A 16,201-nucleotide genomic window follows, 5' to 3' on the forward strand; every position below is an offset into this window, starting at 1 on the left:
AACTGTTAGTAAATTTCTATAGTTCCCTTGAATTGAAAATAAGAATGCAACACAATTCTTAATTTATTGGATAATTAGTTAACTTTTGCCCTGTTTAGTCTCAAAATTGAAAATAGATAATTTAATACACTGTTTATATCTTAGTTCTAGCAAGATTACTTTTTAACCCAAATTGCTATGAGCTGCCTAGAACTGGTTAACAGCTCCAGCCACATGAGCAACAATTTGTTACACTGGGTGCCAGGATGGAAAATGGAAAGGATCGACTAACCTAAATGAACAAACAATGCAAATCCAGAACAATTTTGAGCTCATCAGGGAGCTGAAAATCTATTCCAAATGCTGCTTCAACTACATGTCGTGTAAGTACTCTAGTAATTTTTTCCAAAACTATGCTTTGCAAGCTCATGGCAACGTATGGTGGATAAGTTTTATAAAATGTTAGAAAAGAAACTTTATACTGCTTAATACTCAAAGTTTTATTTAGAGTTGTGATCTGAAAAAAATTGTGTTAACTAATTTTCATTGTCTACACTCTGCAGAACTTTGAGAACTCCGCAAATTGAAAAGACAACAGAAATTCTCTTAAATAGCATAAAGACAAGAGAAAAACGGTGCTTACAGCTTGTCTTTGACATCTCTTATTTTGTCCTTCTCCCTGAGATCCTTTCTTATCCTTGTCACTGACTTATCACTGTCAATAAGCAGGATGAATTAATTTCCGTTGAACTCTTCACTGCTTCCACTGTTAATATTATCCAGGCCTAAAGCCAGCCTCAGGTATTACTGCTCTATACCAAAAGTTCTAATGTGAGCACATCTTGAACTGTCAGGGTAGTTCCTCAAGATAACACAATAGAAATGTAACAGTTGTAGGGCAGGCAATTATAGGAAACAGAATAAAATTAGTGGGGGGAAAAAAGCAATTAAGTATTTGCATTGAAATAAGTTTTCCACCTTTACAAAAGGTTTTCTATCAATTTTCCACAACTTTTATCTCAAAGCCTCTTCAGAATCACAATCAATAAAAACATTAATGTTTCTGTCTCATATCAAGGAAGCAAAAGGTTTGATTCAATTCTTAAGCTAAGAGTAATATTTTTTAAAAACTTTCAGATATATATGTAGTATAGAAGATTCTGAAGTCTATTTTGCAATGGATTAATATTTTTTGAGAAATAACCCAACAGCACAGCAAATTATATCATGTGCTACTGCATGGACACCCAAATCGCTTAACTTAAAACTAGAGGGATAAAGGAGTCCAGGAAGACTGGACATACTTCAAGAAAGAAGTTTTAAAGGCACAGGAGCAGGCTGTCCCCATGTGCTGAAAAACCAGTAAGCGGGGTAGGAGACCAGCCTGGCTAAATAGAGACTTTGGCTGGACCTTAGGAACAAAGAGTTTATGACCTTTAGAAGAGGGTACAGGTCACTCATGAAGTCTATAAAGATGAAGTGAACCTATGCAGGGTGAAAACCAGGAGAGCCAGAGCACATCTAGAGCTCAAACTATCTACAGCTGTTACAGACATTTTTTATCTCTAAATTCATTAACAGCAAAATGAGGATTAGGGAGAATCTCCATCCTTTATTGGATGCAAAGGGTACCTTATTAACAAAGGATGAGGAAAGAGCTGAGGTGCTCAACACCTACTTTGCCTCTTTAGCAGTGGAACTAGCTGCTCCATGGATATACAGACATATGAGGTAGAAAACAGGAAGGGGATTCAGAATGAGGTAATCACAATTAAAGAGGAAGTGGTCAGAGACCTAACTGCACCAGTTAGATACACAAATCTATGGGACTGGATGGCCTAGATCCAAGGGTGCTGAAAGAGTTGGCAGACATGATTGCCAAGCCACTTTCCATTATTTACCTGAAGTCCTGGCTAAGTGGGGAGGTCCCAATGGACTGGAGGGAAGCAAATGTAACACTCATCTATAAGAAAGGCAGAAAGGAGGATCCAGGAAACTATAGACCTGTCAGTCTGACCTCGGTACCAGGGAAGGTCATGAAGGACATCATCTTGAGTGTCATTAGAAGACATCTAGAGGATAACCAGGGGATCAGGCCCAGTCAGCATGGGTTTATGAAAGGCAGGTCCTGCCTGACAAACCTGATCACCTTTTATGACCTGATGACCCAACTTTGGACAAGGGAAAGGCTGTGGATATTGTCTGTCTGGACCTCCAAAAAGCATTTGGCACTGTTCCCCATAGAACTCTCAAGAAAACTGGCTGCTCATAGCCTGGATGAGCATACAATCTGTTGGATCAAGCACTGGGTGGACAGTCGGATCCAGAGAGTGGTGGTCAATGGAGTCAAATCCAGCTGGGGCCAGTCACAAGTGGTGTTCCTCAGGGCTCAGTGTTGGGACCCTTTCTGTTTAACATCTTTATTGATGATCTTGATAAGGACATAGAGGGTATTATCAGTAAGTTTGCAGATGACACCAAGCTAGGCTGGAGTGTTGATCTGCATGTGGATAGGGAGGCTCTGCAGAGACTTGGATAGATTGGATCATTGGGCTAATGTCAATGGTCTGGGCTTCAACAAGGCCAAGTGCCAGGTCCTGCACTTGGGCCACAACAACCCCAGGCAACGCTACAGGCTTGGGGAAGTGTGGCTGGAAAGTGTCTGGCAGAAAAGGACCTGGGGGTTCTAATTGACAAGCAGCTGAATATGAGCCAGCAGTGTGCCCAGGTGGCCAAAAAAGCCAATGGCACCCTGGCTTGTATTAGAAATAGTGTGACCAGCAGAAGTAGAGAGGTGATTGTCCCCCTGTACTCAGCACTGGTGAGGTCACACCTGGGGTATTGTGTCCAGTTTTGGGCACCTCAATTCAAGAGAGATATCAAGGTGCTGGAGCGAGTACAGAGGAGGGCAATGAAGCTGGTGAAGGGCCTAGAGAATAAATCTTATGAAGAACACCTGAAGGAGCAGGGAATGTTTAGTTTGAGGAAGAGGAGGCTGAGGGGAGACCTCATCAATTTCTACAATTACCTAAAAGGTCATTGTAGACAGGTTGGTGCTGGTCTCTTCTCACAGGTAATTAGCAACAGAACAAGAGGGAATGGCTTCAAGCTGCAACAGGGGAGGTTTAGACTGGACATTAGGAAAAAAACTTCACAGAAAGAGTGGTTAGACACTGGAATAGGCTGCCCAGGTCGAGTCACCATCCCTGGATGTGTTGAAGGGTGATTTGGATGTGATGTTGGTGGATATGGTTTAGGGGAGAACTTTGTAGAGTAGGGATGATGGCTGGTCTCGGTGATCCCAAGGGTCTTTTTTCCAACCTGAATAGTTCTGCGATTCTATAGATCAAGTGTAGCTTTGGCAATCATTTTTGTTATGGATCTTAGCAACAAAACAAACATCCAGAACCCAAAATCACTCCAGGACTCTTAATTACAGAATTTATCCTTAAAGAGCAATCTAACATAAACTAGCTTCTTGTCTTGAAATTGCATGTTTACAAACAAAACCCAGAAACTACACCCAACCTAAACTACTTGCTTCTATCTATGAAGTTGCAGAACTGCTATATTAGAAATGTCTCCACTGCCTAGGAAAAGCCCTTGCAGGTCCAACTTGAAGTCTATTATCACATTAATGTGTGGGATTTAACAGGGTGGTATTTTACAGCTCTTGCTGTATTGTTTCGGATCCCAGCATAGCTAGAGAATTTATGTTTTACAACACATTTCACAAGTATTACTTTAAAAAAACAATGCTTTAAAAGATTAAGGATTTACTATAAACAAGTTAAAACTTAATTTTATAATATCATAGAATAGATTAAGCTCTAAAAAAAGATAAATATAGACAGAAGATAAATGGTAGCGATTTGTGGAAAAGGAATACATCTAAAAGAGATAATCCCAAACAGGTCTCTTAACTGGAAGATGAAATAATGGAAACAGACCTCCAGGTGACTGATCACCAAGTGAACTATGTGTTTACAGTTGTGATATAATGTTTTAAAAATTATTTTTAAAATAATGCTATAAAAATAGATTAGTTTAGAACTCTCCATGTAAAATTAACACATCCTCATCCAGCACAAGAGTCAGCTCTATTTTGTATATGTATAAGCAGTCTCTTTGTAATAATGATTGTAAGAATTTAAAATCCCATGGGACAGGGTACTAGAAGGTAAAGGGGCCCAAGATAGTTAGTTAACATTCAAGGACCACTTCTTCCAAGCTCAGAGCATCCCAACAGGTAGGAAATCAAGAAAGGGAGCCAAGAGACCTGTATGGTTAAAGAGGGAACTGCTGGGCAAACTCAAGTGAAAGAGTCTACCAATCATGGAAGGAGGGTCTGGCCACTTGGGAGGAATATATAAGACAGCTGTCAGAGGATGCAGGGAGGCAACTTAGAAAGCTAAGGCCTCCTTGGAATTAAACCTTGAAAGAGAGGCCAAGGACAACAGGAAAGGCTTCTTCAAGTATATTGCAAACAAAATTAACACTAGAGGCAATAAAGGCCCACTGCTGAATGAGGCGGGTGCCTTGGTGACAGAGGATACAAAAAAGGTAGAGTTACTGAATGCCTTCTTTGCCTCTTTCTATACTGCTGCAGACTGTCCTCAGGAGGCCCAGACCCCTGAGGCCCCAGAGGAAGTCAGGGCAAAGGAAAAGTTTGCCTTGGTTGATGAGGACTGGGTTAGGGATCAATTACAGAATCACAGTCATCATGGTTGGGAAGGATGTCTGAGATCACCGAGTCTAACCAGCAACACAAAAAACCCCAAATAAACACAACCAACCACACACACTCCACCAAAACTACCCTGTAACCTCAGCCACTACAGTATGCCCTCAAGTGCCAAATATACACATTTCTTGAATACCTCCAAGAATGGTGACTTAACCACCTCTCTGGGCAGGCTGTTCCAATGCCTGACCACTCTTTCAGTATAGAAATTCTTCCTAATACCCAATCTGAACCTCCCCTGCCACAACTTCAGGCCATTTCCTCTGGTCCTGTTATTTACTTGGGAGAAGAGGCCAATACCCACCTCCCTACAACCTCCTTTCAGGTAGTTGTAGAGGGCAATGAGATCTCCCCTCAGCCCCCTTTTCTCCACACTAAACATCCCCAGTTCCCTCAGCCACTCCTCATCTGACTTGTTCTCTAGACTTTTCACCAGCCTGGTAGGTCTCCTCTGGACATGCTCCAGCATCTCAATGTCCTTATTGTGAGGGGCCCAGAACTGAACACAGCACTCAAGGTGCAGCCTCACCCATGCCAAGTACAGGGGCATGATCACTTCTCTACTCCTGCTGGCCACACTATTCCTGATGGCAGGCCAGGATACCATTTGGATTCTTGGCCACCTGGGCACACTGCTGGTTCATGTTCAGCCAGCTGTCAACCAGTATCCCCAGGTCTTTTTCCTCTGGGCAGATCAACACTCCCACTCAATTTGGTGTCATCTGCAAACTTACTGAGAATGCACTCAATCCCCTCATCCCGATCATTTCTAAATATATTGAACAAGACTGGCCCCCAAAACTGAACTATGGGAGACATAACTGGTGACTGGCCACCATCTGGATCCAACACTGTTCAGTACAACTCTCTGGGCTTAGCCTTCCAGCCAGTTTTTTATGCAGTAAAGAGGACACTTGTCTATGCCATGAGCCACCAGCTTCTCCTGGAGATTGCTGTGGGAGGTGGTGTCAAAGGCCTTACCAAAGTCCAGATAGACAATGTCTACAGCCCTCCTTCATCCAATAGGTGGGTCACATGGTCATGAAAAGAGATCAGAGGTTGGTCAAACAAGACCCTTTCATAAACTCATGCTGACTGGCCCTGATCCCCTGGGTGCCTTGCACTTGTGTCCAGCTCTGGGCCTTTCAGTTCAAGAAGAACAGGGAACTGCTTGAAAGAGTCCAGAACAGAGCCACAAAGATGATTAAGGGAGTGAAACATCTTTATGAGGAAAGGCTGAAAGAGCTGGGTCTCTTTAGCTTGGAGAAGGGGAGACCGAGAGACAACCTCATTAATGTTTACAAATATGCAGAGGGTAAGTATCAGGAGGACTAAGCCAGACTCTTCTCAGTGATGTGGAATGATAGGACAAGGGGCAGTGGGCACAAGCTAGAGCACATGAGGTTTTCCAAGCTTCTTCAGGCTTTCCTCATAAGGGAGATGTTTCACTCCCTTAATCATCTTTATGGCCATCTACTCAGGCCAGCCAAGCCCATGTGTAAAAGGAAATTACAAAACTATTCAAACTCTGCCTGCAATCTCCAAAAACAAAGGCACATCACTTAATCACCTCAGAAATTGTTAGCAGTGTCACAGGTGGGGCTGTTCTTCCTGCTTGTTATTTATGATGTTCCCTACATTACAAAATCAGAGGCTCACTGAATGGCTGAAGTTGAAAGGGATCTCTGAACATCATCTTGTCCTACCCGCCTGCTCAAGCAGGCCTACCTAGAGCCGGTTGCCCAGAACCATGTCCAGTTAGGTCTTGAGTATCTCCAAAGACAGAGACTCCACAACCTCCCTGGGCAGCTTCTTCCAGTGCTCTGTTTCCGTCAGAGTAAATAAGTATTTTCTTATGTTTAGGTTAAGCTTCCTGTGTTCCAGTTTGTGACCATCACCCCTTGTTCTGACACTGTAGTGTCACTGGACACTACTGAGAAGAGCCTGGCCCCATCCTCCTTATACCAACCCTTTAGATACTCATAAGCATTAATGAGAACACCCCTGAGCCTCCTTTTCTCTAAGCTAAACAGACCCAGCTTTCTCAGCCATTCATCATAGGGCAGATGCTCCAGTTCCTTAAACATCTTAGTGGCTCTGTGTTGGACTCTCTTCAGTAGTTCCTTCTCCTTGATGACCTGGGGAACCCAGAACTGCACACAGTACTCCAGGTGAGGAGTAAAAGGGGACTTTGCATGAAATGAGCTTATGCCAAACTCCAAGTAGCACAGGCATTAGAGGCAAGTGTAGGAGAAAAAAAACAACTACATAGAGAAGCTTCATTTTAAATGGCAGCCGGTATTCTTGCTTTTAATGGAAGTTAGAGAATGCTAAAATTTGACAAAGTCTAGCAGTGAATAACAATCCAAATAAATGCTACAGACACACTTGGATTCACTTCCTCTAGCCATAGTGACTAAGAGTTGAATTTGGTCAATGACTTTCAGTACATTTCTTCTTCTGGGCAATGTGTGTCTAAATACTTTGTAGTTACATAATATTTTGATGCGGTTCTAGGTAAATGTAATTATGGTTTAATGTCTGGCAAAATCTAAGTATACTTGCAACAGACTTAGAATAAGGACATCTAACCATTCCTTAAACAGAGAAAAGTGAAGTGCTAAACCAGTGTAAGGCACAGAACTGAGTTTCCTGTATTTGCAAGAAAACCAATGAAAAATATATTTGGGTTCATTCAGAGGCTAGTTTGTATATTGTAGGTATTTTGGAATCCTGTAGTGAACACTCTTTGGGAATTGCTCTACTCTTCTGTCCAGCACTCAAAGTTCATTACAGTTTTGTGGGGAAAAAAAAAGCTGCTTGGCAGCAGCCCAGTCCATAAGGGTCTGAGAATGATGTGCCAGAAAGACTCAAGCCACTTTAAAATATGGAAAAGCTTATTTTTCTTTTTTTTTTTTTTTCCCCAGAGGCCCAGTTCAGGGGGTTTCAATCAGCTTCATGGATTTTTCTTAGATGCAGCACAAAAGCAAGCAATTTTTTTACAGGCACCCAAAAAGGCTCCAATATTAACCCATTCAAACAACAGTATTGCTTTAGGAAAGGTTTTGTATTTTTTGGTTTTTTTCATAGTTATTGAAAAACTTATTTTTTTCCCACTAGTAGCTATCTATTTGTAGAAATGTATTTAGTGTGGAGACTATCTTCCATTCACATTACTGTTTACATGTTGGCAAGCATAAAAGTCTATTTTCGTCTTCACAACTCTTCATGTCTCTTCATACCAGCATTCCTCTAAAAGTGAAAACATTGTCTTTATGATTTTGTTCCATGACTGCCTATTCATACACACATGCCGTTACAAATATTTTAGCTAAATATATTTGTGCAAGGCTAAAAGCAAAATCATGTACGTATTACAGAAAGAAAACCCTATTTACTTTTCATTTTCTCCCTTCCAGCATTCCTTTCAGTCAGTTAACAGACCACACCTCAGAACATTTGAATTAAAAAATCAGTACAAATTTCCTTTTAATTAATTTGTTTTAAAGTATTGGGACAGGTATTGACTTGGCAGAAATAGCAGCTTTGACAAATCACAGCAGAAATACATGAGTTTCAGCTATAGGAAGTGCTATATAGGAAACTTCCAAAAAAATTCTTTCTCCATTAATATATGGACCCAAATTCTCATTTCATTAATATCACAGGATTTTTCCCTTTGACTTCTGAAGAAAAAGATCAGGGTCAGACTATGTTTTTTATCTGGTCATTTTAAAAATTGACTGCAGGCATGGAGGGAGGAAGGAAGGGAGAAGAGGAGAAAGACTGTTTTTCTGTTGTACCTGACAGACCCCTATCGCTGAATCTAGGATCTAGAAAAAGACAAGGGACTACACTCCTAAGCATCACACCATCTGATTTTAATCTTCCTGGCCTACTTAGAGTCTTTATACGGTGCATGAGGGAAAGTTTTTGCATTTGCTGTATCCCCAAAAGTCATTGTGTTATATAGGGAGCAGATTAATGCAAGCAGTTATTCACTGAATAACTCTATCCTAGGCTCTAGTTCCACCTCTTACAACTAGTTGTTTACTTATTCAGGACTGAATATTTCACTATTTTCTCCAAAATTTTACAACAGTTCCTCTTTCTCACCAATATGCCATAACTGTAAGACTTCAATGCTGTCAGTGAATAGTCAGTATCTTCTTTGGAAAGTAAAACTGAAGAGAGAATCCTTCCTATATTCTAAGAGGTCTGCTGCCTGCTGACTAAAGCATGGTCCAAAGGAGGGGTTGAGTCCTTTCAGACAGACCAGGGAATTGAACCTGGACATCATCCACTTTTCTATCTGCTAGAAGCACTGAGCTAGTCTGAAGTGAAACATTTTTCTATTGTGTGGCCAGCTGTTGCTGCAGGGACCTGACCTACTAAGAATTTCAGAGCTCACCTACTGGATTGAGCCCCCCAGGGAGACACAGAAGAATGCTTCATTTCTGGACACTTACTGGGCATTAGCCTGAGTTAATTACTAGGCTTCTTAGTCCTATTAAGCCTTAAGTAGCCTTGAGCACACCAATGAGCACTGCTGGAGTACTTTATGCACCTCATAATGAAAAACGCCTGAGCTTCCAAGTAAATTTAGACACCTCCAGGGTTTTGAGGCACACGTGTAAACGTTTTTAGGACTGGAATTTTGACCCAAGGCATCTAAATTCCACCTGACAGGTGTTCATGTCCTTTTCTGGGCCTCATCCCAGATTAGAATCAACTGCTCAGAAATAATCATATCTGCAAAATGCTGATTTTCAGAACTGTTTATAAATGTTAAGTAATTAATATTCATATTGCCCCTGGACAAATATTTCCATTTTACATATATAAAAAATTATGATAAATTGCCATAGGCTACAACTGAGTCAGTATTAGAATGGAGAAATTCCTGACTCTCAGACTAAAACTCAGTTCATGCCTCTCAGAAGAAAGATAAAATCTTACTTTTCAGAAGCATGGGTTATTATGCTGACATTTTAATTGACTAAGGACTTCCTCTTTTAAAGTGGTTTTATTGTGGTTGTTTGTTTTTTTTTAAAGAATACACAAAACTAGGCAGCAGTCTTATGATTCTGGTAGACTATTAGCAATGCTGATAGGTAAATAACTGACAAGGCATGATCAAAACCTATCTTTAAGAAACCTCAGGTTTTGGATGGTGTTAGAAGGAATTATTAGAAATGCTATATATAATACTATGTAAGCTTGGTGCACCAGGCAGACAAACTCTCAAATGTAAGAAAAGGCTTCAGAAATGACAAACATTGAAGTATTTTTGGAATTTAAATGTTATGCTCCTGCTATGTTTAAGACAGAAAATCCTGAAGAAAAACAAAACCAAAACAATCACAAACACACAAAGAAAAAAGACATAAAAAACCCCAAATCAAACCCAAAAGTAGGATGCTTTCTCCCTTTCATACTGAAGGAATTCTGTATTTTTGAACACCTGCAAGACCTATCGCCAGTTTGAAAGGATTGCCAGCCACCAACTCTTTCACATCATATTCTCAGCTTAAGCAGTTAAAACACAACCTTCTGGCATGGCTTATCAAGTGCTGGAAAATCCTACCATTTAAAACAACTTCTAGGCTAAAGTATCAAAACCGACGAAACATGTCAGAATTACTGAAATGACAAATTGCAAACTTAAACCACCATGCTTCAAATGTTTCTATAACAACAATTTTTCAGAACTCTACATCTTGATAAAGGTACAGTTTCACAGCCAGTAATTCAGTATACTGGTTTCAATCCACAAATCTTAGTTGAGCACTGTTTTATGTTTATATTTACAACAAGAAACAGAAGACCAAGAGCACAAGTATTTTGTGATAGAACACATTTAATTTTTTGTGCAAAGATGTTACATGTATTGCACATGATATGCACGAGGTTTTACCACAGATACCACACTTCGCAACAATATTAATTTTCCTGCAATAAAAGTTTTAATCTGAGATATTCAATAAATTGTATATGGCCATGGCTGTGACTACTTTAGTAAACTCTCATTTCAATTATGCGTATTAAGGATATTCGCATGATAGGAAAATTTTTCTATAATTCAAGTACCTGATTCCTGCCCTTACAAAAACCTGTATTTTTTACTTCTTTTCTGAAATCTCCAAATGAGAATATTTGGGGTTTATGTTTATATTGCACTTGAAAATTTTGAAACTCCAGTCTCTTCAATTTTAGGCCAATAGCACATCCTAGTGGTTACTCATACTATTTTATGGTATTCGGTTCACACAATACTTCAAGCATAGCTACACAGATACTCTTCTGGTATTCTTCAGTGCATCTACTTTTCCCCATTCTCTTTATGGAAAAGCTAAAATGGAAGTTGGGATTTTGGAAGGAAGTGTCAATAGCACTAAGATAATTCAGGAACATGGAGGATTTAAAAATTTGTTCTGTGTATCTTTTAAGCAATGACATGCTTCTGAATACGAATAATTTTAGCTATTTTTAGGCAGAACATACAATTCATGGTAGTGCAGCATGTCCTTGTGTTTTAATTTCCCAAAATTTCTAGACATCTGCTGGAACAATAACTCAGCTGCAGGCAGGCTACGAGATTCCTCGAGCACATGGAAGATAACTTCCTAAAACAGCCTATCAGGGAAGTGCCTTACTGGACCTGCTGTTCACTAACAGGGAAGGAATGGTGTGGGATGTGGAGGTCAGAGGCTGTTTCAGGCTTAGCAACCATGAAATAGTTAAATTCTCAATACTTAGTGAAATAAAGAGAGGGGTCACCAAAACCTCCACTATGGACATCCAGAAGGCAGATTTCAGCCTGTTTAGAATGCTAGTTAGGAGAGTCCCTTGGGAGTCAGTTCTGAGGGGCAAAGGGGTTCAAGAAGGCTGGATGCTCTTCAAGAAGGAAGTCTTAAAAGCACAGTAGCAGGCTGTCCCCCATTGTGTCTTAAAACAAATTGTTGGGGAAGGCAACTGGCCTGGCTAAACAGGGCAGGGAACTTTTGCTGGGACTCAGGGAGAAAAAGAGTCTACCACCTTTGGAAGGAAGGGCGGGCAACTCAAAATGAGTACAGGGAGCTCGTGAGGACATACAGAGAGAAAATTAGGCAAAAGCCCAGCTGAAGCTCAATCCAGCCACTACCATAAAAATAAAAACAACAACAACAAAAAAAAAACAACCCCAAAACATTTTAATAATACATCAATAGCAAAAAGAGAACCAGGGAGAATCTCCACCCCCTATTGGATGAGGGGGGGAACATGGCAACTAGGGACGAAGAATCCTGCATAACAGGGGAGGTTCCAGACAACTGGAGGCTTGCCAGCATGATGCCAAAGAAGGATCCTGGGAACTACAGGCCTGTCAGCCTGATCTCGGTACCAGAAAAAATAATGGAGAGGCTCATTTTGAGTGCACTCACATGACAAGTACAGGATAGCCATGGGATCAGGCCCAGCCAGCATGGTTTCAGGAAAGGCAGATCCTGCTTGACTAACCTGATCTCCTTCTATGATCAGGTGATCCACCTGCTGGATGAGGGAAGAGCTATGGATGTTGTCCATCTGGACTTTGGAAAGGTCTTTGACACCATGTCCCACAGCATTCTCCTAGAGAAGCTGGTGGCTCACAGCATAGACAGGTACACTCTCAGCTGGGTAAAAAACTGGCTGGCTGAGCCCAGAGAGTTGTGAATGGGGTTGGATCCAACTGGCAGCCAGGCACCAGTGGTGTCCCCCAGAGCTCAGGTTTGGGTCCAGTTTTGTTCAATATCTCTGAGTGACCTAAATGAGGGGATGGAGTGTTTCCTAAGTAAGTTTGCAGATGACATTAAGCTGGGAGGAACTGCACTTTGGTCGTAACAAACCCATGCAAAGCTACAGGTTTGGAGATGAGAGGCTAGAAAGCTCCATGGTGGAGAAGGACTTGGGGGTACTGGTTGACAGCTGACTTAACATGAGTCAGCAGTGTGCCCAGGTGGCCAAGAAGGCCAACAGCATCCTGGCCTGCCATCAGGAATAGTGTTGCCAGCTGGAGTCAAGAGGGATCATGCCCCTGTACTCAGCATTGGTGAGGCCACACCTCGAGTACTGTGGTCAGTTCTGGGCCCCTCACTACAAGAGGGATGTAGAGTTGCTGGAGTCTGTCCAGAGAAGACCTACCAAGCTAGTGAAAGGTCTGGAGAATAAGCCCTGTAAGGAGAGGCTGAGGGAACTGGGATTGTTTAGTTTGAAGAAGAGGAGGCTGGGGGATGACCTCATTGCTCACTACAACTACCTGAAAGGAGGTTGTAGGGAGGTGGAAGTTGGCCTCTTCTCTCAAGTGAATAATGACAGGATGAGAGGAAAAGGCCTGAAGCTGTGCTAGGGGAGGTTTAGGCTCGAAAAGAATTAGAAAGAATTTCTTTACCAAAAGAGTGATTAGACAGTGGAACATACTTCTCAGACAGGTGGTGGAGTCACCATCCCTGGAAGTGTTTAAAAGAGATACAGATATAGTGCTTAGCAACACGATTTAAGCGCTGAAGGGGTAAATCACGTTATGAGTGGGGGATTTAGGTTATGGTCTTCAAGGTTGCTTCCAACAAGGATGATTCTGTGATCCTGAAGAAAGAACTAATGGCCATTATGAGAATAACATTACTGGGCACAGGGAAGCAAAGTCTATGAAAAGCAGACTTGCAAAGCATCCAGAATAGCAAGCTCAGGAAAGCAAATTGGCAATGTGTTCAATATATTTCATGATGGAAAAGGGGATGACAAGCAAGGAGAAGCAGAGTAACTGCATAATTTGTTGTTGTTTGTTTGGGTTTTTTTAAACAATAAGACACTGGTGTATTAAGAGGCAGAGAAAAAAAGTCAAATTATTAGGGAAAAATCTTAAAGCAAAGTAAAAACAAGGCAGTAGTTTGAACCAGAAATGGACTTAATAGGAGTAGATAGGATCGCAAGGTCCATCTCAAGGAGTAAAAGGTTTGTCAGTGCTAGATACAAAGAAGGTCCATGATGAATGAACAGCTGATGTTTCTCAACATGGTTTTCACACCGTTATTGTTCGTAACAGCAACCACAATACACATTTTTCCTTAATTTTTTTTAAGTGCACAGATAAGCATTGCATACATTCAAAAGTGATGAGATGCCCAATTAGAGGCATATATTTCAGTACCCTTTATTAAATGATCAAAAGAAACATAGATCACATTCTCTCCATTTCATTTTTATGAAAGATGTCTCAATCACCAGTCCAGGCAGGAAAACATGTAAAAGTCCATTGAGAAACCAAAAATCACTTCTGAAAACTTATTATCCAGTCAGAAGTTTACCCTGAAACTCTATTATGGCCCAGTGTTTGATCCCTATTCCTCTGAGTAACTACTTCAATAAGTAATTCCATTCAGCTGGTTAGAATCCCATTTAACTATGCTCCTGACACATCTCTGAGCCTAACTGCTTACTACTGGTAGCAGAGGATTTAGTATTTGATCTCACATTTGGGAAACGGTTCTTCTTCCCCACGTAAGTCTAAACAAAATGCCTTTTAAGTCAGCAAAGGCCTTCTGCTGATTATACCCAGCTACTGGACCAAAACCAGGCCTGCTGCTCAAGGACAAATGAAGGCAAAGCAACAGGTGTGGTACAAGGCAGGAAGGATGGGCAGCAAGTTATGCATTGTGCCTGCTAGTTACTGCCCTAACTTGGGCCTCATGGATGCGAACTGGCTCTGGACAGTGACACTGGCTGGACAGGGGGGTCACTGGGGTATAAAAGGCTGCGAGTTCAGCAGGTAAAACAGGGCGAGGCCCGCTCGGCCGCTTCCTGCCTGGGACACCCCCCTGCTGCGGAGCCTGGCGCTGGGACCCTGCCTGCCTGCCCCGGGATCGAGCCTGAGCGGTGAGCGTGCCGGGGTTCTGAGCCCTGGAGCGCCGGATCCTTCCCGCAGCCATCGGGGTCGGAGCCCCCTCCCCCGTTTTGCTGCCCTTGCCGGGGAAACCAAAACCAAGCCGCTGCCGAGCTGCGAGGGGCCGCCCCCCGAAACCACGGATTTCGAGATTCTGCCGTAGCTGCCGGCCCGGTCCGCCTGCCGCTCTGCCCGGGATTGGAGCCTGCTCGGTCTGCTGGGGGGTCGCCCCTGTTACCGGGAAGCCGGCCCCCTACGGGCCTGCTACCGAGCCCTGGCAGCTGGAAAAGCAGCCGCATCCCAGAAGCCACACGCTACGAAAGGGTAAACACACACAGACACACCCTCTAACTTTCCTGCTTGGCTCAACCCCTCCCTCCCTCTCTCAGAGAGAACGCCTTAGGAGCGCAGCACTTTTTGCGTTACCTGCCTGAAGGGCACAGTACTAGCGCATTACTTCCCTGATATATCCCTAGTAGCCATTTGCCATTTTTACATTTTCCCTAAACCTCATCCCTCAGTTTGCGTTAACCCTTAATAAACCGGTTAATTCGTGAACTAAGCGTTGGTCTCGGCAGCGACCTGTGAGCGTGCTGGGGCTGTATCCAGCTGCCGCTCTGAAACACGGTCCCGCAGCGGCCGCTCCCCTGCGAGAGGCAGCGCCACGTGTGACCCTCGGTCTCATTCCACAGCCCCTCCACGTCGGGGGGGAAAGTCGCAAAAACATCCTGACAGCCGGTAGACCCCCCGGCATCGGCTCACGACGACTTGCCAAGTAGACATTTGACTACTTAACTTTGGTCTTCTTACACATTGCAAAATAAATATAAGAAAAAGTTTCACGTGGTAAAGACACCGGGCAAGAAGTCAAGCACGCAAGATGAATGAAAGTATTCAAGGTCTCTCAAACAAGAGTGTGTGTTTTAAAGATAAATTGAGCAATAATGAAATTGACCTTCAACAAATCATTAAAATTGTATTAAAGCAGCTTAGCTAGAAAAATTTCGGCAGACTAGTAAGCCAGTTCTAACTTGTAAAGAAAGTAATGAGGAAAGGAAGTATGACAGTCATAGGTAAAATGCCACTTTATCAATTTTTAATGAACTAAGGGCTAGCAAAACAAATTTCTATCTAAACTAGGTCTTGAGAATAATTCACCTTAAAAAAAAAATCTGAAAAGTAAAAAAAACAGCTGAAAAACTGAATAAGCAAAAGCTCAAATACCATCATCTGGAAAAAAAAAAGTATGGCAGCATAGACTGTAGTCAGAGTACCTACAAGTCCTAGTTTTCCTTCCCAGAATTCCACCAAATGTACTACAACTCTAACTCTTCCCTAAAATGTCATGAGAGGATCTCCAGGTCTGATGACAAATATACACTCAGGATTCATTAATCCCTAATAGACAACCATTGAATAAATCACCTTTTGTCACTGCTAATACTACTGAATCAGAGGTTTAGGTTGCCGTGCCAAGAAAATAAAAAACCACAAAAGTTAACCTGCTTTTGGCTTAGTAATACTGCACGTGATGCTCTCAGGCAACACCTACAAATCCAGCCCTACACTTCTGTTCC

This window comes from Apus apus, chromosome 4, assembly GCF_020740795.1.
Source record: "Apus apus isolate bApuApu2 chromosome 4, bApuApu2.pri.cur, whole genome shotgun sequence".
Classification (NCBI taxonomy): domain Eukaryota; kingdom Metazoa; phylum Chordata; class Aves; order Apodiformes; family Apodidae; genus Apus; species Apus apus.